Source organism: Spermophilus citellus (genome assembly GCF_964194105.1).
Source record: "Spermophilus citellus genome assembly, chromosome: X".
Taxonomy (NCBI): domain Eukaryota; kingdom Metazoa; phylum Chordata; class Mammalia; order Rodentia; family Sciuridae; genus Spermophilus; species Spermophilus citellus.
Window position 1 is genome coordinate 29898174 of NC_138190.1, and position 9485 is coordinate 29907658.

The window sequence follows — 9485 nt, forward strand, 5'->3', positions numbered from 1 at the left end:
TGAGGATGAAGTGAAAACCAGCAAAGGGAAGATTACACTAAAGGAACATTCAATCAAAGGAGAAACTAAGACAAATCAAAAACCAGAAATAAATCAAAATGACAGGGAATACAAATGATATCTCCATAATAGCCTTGAATGTTAATGGCATAAACTGATCAATCGAAAGACATAGATTGGCAGATAAAAAAGCAAGACCCAACAATATTCTGTCTTCAAGAGACTCACCTCATGGGCAAAGACATCCACAGGCTGAAGGTAAAAGGATGGGAAAAAAACTTATCACTCATATGGATTGTGTAAACAAGCAGAATAGAAATTTCCTAGCACTTACTCCCTCCTCCCAACTATGCTTAATACGTAGCAACCACTACTTTGTTCATCAACTCTAGCATTTTAACATTTTGAGAGTATTATATTAATAGAATCATATGGTATGTGATCTTTTGGATATCAAATTGTTTTCCCTCAAAAGCATGGCCTCAAGATCTATCCAAATTGTTGCATGTATCAATAATTTGTTCCCTTTTATTTTATGGTATGAACATCCCACTGTTTGCTTAAACATTCAACTATTGTTAAGAAATTTTGGTTGTTTCTAGTTTTTGGCTATTACAAACAAAGCTGTGATAAACAATTGTGTACAGGTCTTCTGGTGGTAATACATTCCCATTTTCTGGGATAAATGTCCACGTGTATAATTGCTACATTGCATGGTGAGTGCTAGTTTAGTTTAGTTTTTTTGGTTTGTTTTTTAAGTTTCCAATGATTTCTAGTTACTGTGCTATTTTATATTCCCACCAGCATGTATAAGTGATACAATTTCTATGCATAATTGCCATCATTTGGTATTGTTACATTTCAAAAGATATTCACTATTCTGAAAGGTATGTAGTAATATCCCACAATGGTCTTTGATTTTCATATCCTTGATACTTAGTGAAATTGTATTTCTTTCTATGCGTTTATTTACTATCTGTATACCCTCTTCAGTGAAATGACCCTCATGTCTTTTGCCCATTTCCTAATTGTTATCATTATTATTATTCTTCAGTGCTGGGGATTGAACTCAGGGTCTTGTTCATGCTAACCATGTGCTCTCCCAGTGAGCTATACCCCAAGCTCCTAGTTTGCTTTTTTAACTCTTGTGTTGTTAGAATCTTTGAGAAATTGTAGATATTAATATTTTATCATATAGGTGGTTTGCAAATATTTTTTGACAGTGACAACTTTTATTTTCATTCTGAGAATACTAATCAAAGTTTAGTTTTAAAATTTTAGTGAAGTATAATTTATCAATTTTTTTATGCATTGTGCTTTTTAGTGTAATATCTAAAAACTATCTTCATCAAACCATAGGTCCCCAAAATTTCCTCCTATATCTTCTTTAAAAAGTTTTGTAGTATAAAGTTTGCCTGAATATCTATGTTCCATTTGAATTTGTTTTTATATAAGATGTGAGGTTTAATTTGAAGTTGTTTTTACTCTAATGAACCTTCAATTGCCTCTGTACCACTTGTTGCAAAATCTATCCTTCTTGCATTGAATTACTTTTGAAACTTTGTTGAAAATGAATTGTCCATAATTACATGGAGGTATTTCTATGGTCTCTATTCGATTGTATTCATCCATTTGTTCATCTAGCCACCATTATCACACAGTCTTGATTACTATAGCTAAATAATGTATTAAAATCTGGTAAATCAATTCTTCCCTTTTTATTATTTTAAAAATTATTTTAGTTATTCTAACTTATCATTTGCTTTCTCATATGAATTTTAAGATATAATTAACTAAGAAAAAAATCTTGCTTAAGATTTTGATAGGCCTCGCATGGTGGTACATGCCTGTAATCCTAGCAGCTTGGGAGGCTGAGACAGGAGAATCCTGGGTTCAAATCCAGCCTCAGCAATGTTGAGGTGCTAAGCAACTCAGTGAGGCCCTGTCTCTAAATAAAATACAAAATAGGGATGTGGGGGGTGCTGGGGTTGTGGCTCAGCATTAGAGCACTCATCTAGCACATGCAAGGCACTGGGTTCGATCCTCACCACCACATAAAAATAAGTAAGTAAAATAAAGGTATTATGTCCAACTACAACTAAAAAATATATTTAAAAAATAGGGCTGGGGGTGTAGCTCAGAGGTCAAGTGCTCTTGCGTTCAATCCCCAGTACCAAAAAAAATTTTTTTTTTGATGGAAACTGTGTTAAATCTATATATCAATTTGAGGAGAATTGATATCATTGCCATGTCTTTTAATTCATGAACATGTTATGTTTCACTATTTAGCTATTCTTTTACTTTATTTATTATTGTTTTTACTTTTCAGCTTATGAATCTTTTGCACAATTTATTAGATGTAGATTTACATAATTTAGAGTTTAAAAAGCAATTATAAGTATTATTATTCTACTATCTAATAATATATATTATAACTATAGCTCCCATGTGTTCATTACTAATATATAGAACAACCAATTTTTAAAGTCAACCTTATAGCTTGCAATGTTGTTGCCTCTTCATATTAGATCTAAGAGTTACAGATTCCATGGATGTTTTTTTATGTAGACAAACATATCTTTATGATGAGATAGTATTCTTTATTTTAAAATAATATCCATGGCTTTTATTGTCTTTCTTACCTTATTATACTGGGGGGAGTTTCTATTACATAAAATAGAAAATACATAAAATACCAGTAATGAGTGTGAATGTCCTTGCCTTGTTCCTGGTCTTAAGGAGAATTAAGTTGGTCTTTCACCATTAAGTATAATGCCACATGTATGGTTGTTTGTAGATATTCTTTATTTTTCTCTTCTATACCTAGGTTCTTTTTTAAAATTTTTTTTTGTAGTTGCAAATTGACACCATGTCTTTATTTTATCTGTTTATTTTTTATGTGGTGCTAAGGATCAAATTCAGTGCCTCATATGTACAAGGCAAGCACTCTGCCACTGAGCTACAGCCCCAGCCTTATACCTAGGTTCTTATGGTATGATTTGGATTACTAATGTGACTTTTCCTATTTTCTCATGTATCCACTTAGAGCTGTAAATTTAACTAGCAACATTGCTTTAGCTCTGCCTCACAAATTCTGAAATGTTATATTTTTATTTTAATTCAATTACATCTTTAAAAATTTCTTTAGAAAAAATTATGAATATAAAATAAATAAATAGATAAATAAAAAATTTCTTTCGAGATTTCCTCTTTGACTCATCAATTATTTAGAAGTATATTTTTTACTTTTGAAGTATTTGGAGCTTTCCTGTTGTCCTTCTCTTCCTGATTTCTGGTCATAAATGTAATAGTTAACATCATAGTCAGAAAGCACATAGTGAGATGGTAATTTTTTCAATTTGTTGAGGTTTGTCTTATCAAATAGGATATGGTCTATCTTGTTATGTATCACAAGGTATCTTGAAAAAAGTTTATTCTCCTGTTTTTAATTTATAGTGTTCCATAAATGTTGATTAGATTATATTGATTGATGAATAAAGGATTTATTCCTGAATAAAGGATTTTGCTGATCCATAAAGTTTGTGTCTGGTCAGGTTCTTTTGTGCTAACAGGGAGAACACAAAAAGAACTCACATCTGGACCCCACCTAGCTAAACCCGCTGTTCCCAGTACCATAGGCCACAGGGAACTTTCCTACCTGCACTCCTGCACCACCCTAAATGAGCCCACCTAAAATAACTGACCAACTCCTCCCATGACTTGGCCTTGCTAAAACCCTATTGAATCCAGACACTTGTTACAGCCTGCCACCATTTTCCCCTCAAAAATGTTCTCCTCCATTGCTTAATAAAGCATCACTGGTCCGCTAAAGTCTGCCTTCATTTTCTTTTTCTTTTTGTATTCCTTTTTCTATGCTTTCAGCAATCAGTGCCATAAATTCTTATAACCACTACTTTAGCTGCATCCTACATATTTGGATTCTGTTCTACTTTGTTTTTCATTCACTTAGTCTTAAATTTGCATTGCAATATCTTCTTTGACCTATATATGGCTTTATAGTTATATTGTTTAATTTCCAATTGTTGGCAAGTTTGCTGCTATATTTATATTCCAATTGTTGGCAAGTTTGCTGTCTTTGATTTCTAGGTTCATTTCATTGTATTTGGGGAATACTATCTGTGAGGTTTCAATTATTTTAATCTTTCATAAGATTTCCCTTTTTTAATAATTTGAGGTATGACTCGTCGTGGTGCATATTCTATGTGCTGTTGAAAACAATCTGTGGTGTGTTGTGTTAACTCAAGTATTCCATAAACATTAATTATTTCCTGTTAGATCATGGTGTGGTTCAGTTCTACATCCTTTAATCTAAATCCTAAGTATCTTTGATTATTTCCTTTTCAATATTGACTCATTATATAGAAGTGTTTAAATCCCAAATATAAATGTGAATTTGTCTACAGTTCCATTTAGTTCTCTCAGTGTTTGCTTTATGTTTTTGAAACTCTTTTTTGAAGGTATGCATATTAAGACTGTTATGTATTCTCTAGTGGAGTGATTCTTTTATCATTACATATTATTTCTCTTTGACATTAATTATTTTGTTTCTTCTGAGTTCTTAGATTATCTGGTAACAATACAACCAAGCCAGTTTTCTTGGATTAGCATATTCACTTTCTACTGCTGCCATAACAAAATGCCATAATTTTACTAGCTTAAAACAATACAAAATTATTATTTTGCAGTTTCTATATGTCACAAGTTCAACAGTAATCTCTCTAGATTAAAAATCACAGTATCAAGGAAATTATCAATTTTCATACTGGAAATTATGAGGAATAATCTGCTTCTAAGCTATGAGTGAGGCCACCATTTCCTAGCTGCTTGTCATCAATTTGCCACAGTAAGCTCCTTAGAAACCTGTCTTATGTCCTTGCACATAAGTGTCTACATCGGCCAAAACTGATGTGACAAATCTTTATCAGTCTTGAAATAACTCTGATTTCACCTTCTGCCATGTGGCTCTGAATTCCTGTTCTACTGTTGATATCCTCACTTACACTTCTTTCTTCCTCCTCAGCTTTTATATACTTTTCAGATCACATCGGGCTCATGCATGTAATCCAGGATAATCTCATTATTTAGTAAAATGATAGGATTTTGGAGAGATAACAAAAGTTGCTTATCATTTTACTTTTAAACTGCCTATGTATTATTTTTAAAATGAGTTTCCTACATAGTTAGGTCAGGTTAATTTTATTCATTCTGTTAATTACATTTAACTAATGTGTTATATTTATGAATGAGAATAAAATAGAATAGATAGTAAAATGACTAGGCAGTTATGGGGTAATGAGCCCCATTCAACCACACCTGAAGGCTAACCTAAAGAGCACCATCAAGGCCTACTTCAAATGTAAAAAACCTTGAGGCTCACCTGTAGGAACACCTCTAGCCAACTCCTTTGTCCCAGTGATGGAAAACCAAAGGTGATGGTGAACCCCAATTAATGTTATAAGAAGGAGGATGGGTCACTGAAACGAGAATGGAAGTGAACCCTGATGGTAGCCAGGATGTCTTTTTCAATACCTATTTTACACAGATTTTGCTCCATACTCTTCCCAAAACCATACATAAACTCCTAAGTTGGTGTTACATCAGTTTGAGGTGATTAAGCAACCTGCATGTGCGAAAGAACCACCAATCAGGCACCAACAGAACTGCCTGTCAATCAGCAGGGTCTCCTGGTAAATCCTGGATCTTAACCAGCTTCCCCTCCAACCCAGGTAGGACAAGGAACTCTAAAAACCCCTTTTCCTGTCCCAAGCCCTCCCTTCCCGCCCTAAGCCCAATAAAAATTCTAGTCCTGTTGAGCTCCACACACTTCTCCTATACCCAATCTGTTGATCTGAAGGTTCCGCCCGAGCAAAATCTCAATAAAGCCTCGTTCATCAGCCTTTTTAAATCTGCCTCCTTTTGGTTGCCCCTGCCTGACCTTACATCTGGTGCCAAAACCTAGGAGGGCTTTTCGGGCCTCCTCCATACCTTACATCCACCTTCCTCTTCAAACTTACCAGGAAATTCCTAAGCTGCTCTTTCTTTCCCTCTCCCTTCATCTGGGCTGACAGGAGTGGGGTAGGTTCCCTTGTTTCCCCTGACCTTCCAGCCCCTTTCTATCTGGAGGTCTATCTGTAAGTCACACACCTGCCATAGATCCCCACCCATTCCGTTCAAGGCTCCGGGAACTGCCGAGACGTTCCAGGAACTGCCAAGACTTTCCAGTTCTTGTGTGAGCCATTCCAATCCATTTGGGCCCCCGGTTGGATTGCAGGGACGCTTCAACCCCTACCCGGCCCGTATGAGTTCCTCAGGTGAGTGCAATCAGAATTTGGGATGCCTTTTTCTGCTCCCACCCACCCCCAAGCATACCGGAAGGTCATGGGAAACACCAAGTCCTCCTTAGACCCCCAAACTCCTTTAGGTGTCTATATTCAAATTTTGCCAAATTAGGACTCATTCAAGACCAATGCTGTAACTGCCTGGTCTTTTATTCCACTGTGGCCTGGCTCCAGTTGTGACTCAAACAGTGGGTCACAATGGCCCCCAGAAGGAACTCTTGATTTTAAATACTCACTGAATTTTACAATTTCTGTTGCCAGACAGGGAAGTGGGCAGAAGTCCCTTGCATCTGGAGGCACATTCAGGCTTTTTGAGGTCCACTCCCATCTCAGCCTCTGTTCTATCTGTTCTGCTCAAATCTTCTTTGCTAGGGAAAATCCCAAAACCCTCTCCCATTGTTCTTCAACCTCTCCTTCCATATTCTCAGAACCACTGAAGCAGCTCTCAGCCCCACATTCCTGTCTTCCCCCTCCCTACTCAGGCCAATCCAATCCCTCCTCCCCTCTAACACCTGCACCTTCCTTCCCCGTCCTCCTGCTACCATAGCTCCTCCTCCTGCTACCATAGCTCCTCCTCCCCCACTCACTACAGCTCCTCCTCTTCCACTCCAGGACACTCCCCATCCTCTCCATCCTCCTATCCTGCAGCCATGATTCCTCCACCCACCTCTTCTACTGATAAACCCTTCTCCCTCCCCCCACAATGGATTCCTCCACCTACTCACTCCTCTCTTCTCCTGTCAGTGCCCACACCCAGTCCCACTGGGCCCTCTTACCAGCTAATCCAAAGCTCAAATGAGATGAGGAAGGCCCTCAGACCCTTATCCAAGATCTGGTGAAAATGGCCTTTAAAGCAGGCTCGAATGCAGAAAAAGGTAACCCTCCAAACCCAGGCTTTGGAAGTGGCTCTGAGGCCTTCAGCTCCAGCAAAATATTCATGGGGGAACCAGCATTCCTCTCCGCCAGGGGCTTGCTTCAAATGTGGATGCGTAGGTCACTGGGCTTACCAATGCCCAAACCCATGCCCCCCCCAATCCAGGCTATGCCCCACCTATAAGCAAACAGGACATTGGAAGAGTGACTGCCCCATGGCTGGCCCTTCTTCGGCGCCTCCATGCAGGGTTATAACCAGCCAGGTGGTCCCTTCTCTTGAACTATTGGGGTTCACAGAAGTCTGAAGAAGCCCGGACTCGAGGACTTCCATCACCCTCTCTGAGCACGGGGTAATGCTCCAGGTAGTGAGTTTGGACTTCCCACTTCCATCCAGTCAGACAACAGCCAGGCCTTCACTTCTCAGGTTGTTCATCTAGTCTTCAAGGCCTCAACATCATTTGGAGGCTCCATATCCCCTTACCGATCTCAATCCTTGGGTAAGGTTAAGAGGGCTAACTGCATTCTCAAGGATCATCTCACTAAACTTGCTATTGAACTCAGACTGTCCTGACCCAATCTCCTGGTATTGGCCCTCACCCGAATTTGGGCAACCCCTAGAGCCCCTCAGGCCTTAGCCCCTTTGAGATACTCTATGGGCACCCTTTCTTAATCAACCAAAGCTTTCCAGTCACTCCTCCCGCCCTTGTGTCCTACCTGCCCTATCTCACACTTTTACACAAACTTCTAAGGGAACTCGTAGATGGGTTTCTTCCTGTTCCATCCATTACCTCAATCCTAGCACAACCACAAACTGAATCAGACCCTCTTCAACCGGGTGATGTAGTCTTACTTTGAGAGCTGCAACCTCAATCGTTGAAACCTTGCTTGAAAAGACCACCATAGTTACTACCCCAACGGAGGCCAAGCATTTGGGCCACTCCCCCTGGTGCCATGTCTCCTGCCTTAAAAAATCATCTATTCCAAATGTCCAGTCCTGGACTTCCACCACACTTGAGCCCACCAAACTCAAGATTTCTTGCCAACCTTCTTCTTTTACTAATCATTAATCTCTCTGAAGCTTCTATCCCAAACCACAGATGGCGCTTCTACATCCAAGCAACATGGCAGCAGGATGGCACCACCTGCTCTCAGTTCATGGGTCAAGGCGATTGTCCTTCCACTGGCTGCAATTGGTCGGTCACCACATTAACTATTTGGGACCCATGGGACTCAAAATGGGCTTCTGGTGTTGATGGTAAATTTTATTCTTGGGTTTTTTTCCAAGCAAACTTCAGCCTCTATCAGAATATGGAGAACTTATATACAAGTGTTCCCTCAAATTCACATAACCATCCTGGAGCAAGAGAAGGAACTCCAACACCAACTGGATGCAGATGAGTTCAATTGTCCATCCTAAAGCTGACCCTTTCTCATGGATGGCCCTAATATACCAGGTCCTTCAGCTTCTCAATTTATACAAAGTTAATAACATTTCAGACCGTTTCCTCTATGCAGGTTTGGACCAGGTTTGGATCATACTCTATTAACTCTGATTCCCATTTATATTCCTCTCAATAACTCAACCATACCCCAAGGAGCCTTCTCTCTAGCCTTGGAGAATTTACATCTTTTTTGTAACTCATTGGGGAATTCCCCCTGCTCATACATTTCCTCTGGTTCAGCAACCCTGTGACCAGATCATTTGAATTTCTTCCCCAACTTTTGTTCTGCCGGGGTTCTTTTTTCTGGTGCAATGTTACCCTAATGAAAAATGTGAGCCTCAACATGCCATTTGCTTTTTGTATTCCTTCCACCTTGGTCCCTCAATTAACTCTGTACAGTGAGACTGAATTAACATGGATTGTTACTACCTCCCTTTCCAGGACAAGATGATCATCTTTCTACCAGTAGTAGTTGGACTCCCCCTGGCCTCCTCACTTGCTGTCTCCGGACTGGGGGCAGGAGGACTTGGTTCAGCAGTAACAGCTACTCAGAAGCCTGAACAACAACTTAAGGAAGCGGTAGAGGCATCAGCTGCTCTCTTGCTTCCCTACAAAGACAAATAGCATCTATTGCCCAAGTTTCATTACAGAACTGTCAAGCCCTAGATCTCCTGACAACAGACAAAGGAGGAACATGTCTATTCCTGAAAGAAGAATACTGCTATTATATCAATGAAATTGGATTGGTTGAAAAGAATGTCGACATTCTCTGTAATTTGGATGAAAGGCTTAAATACCAACAATCAAATGA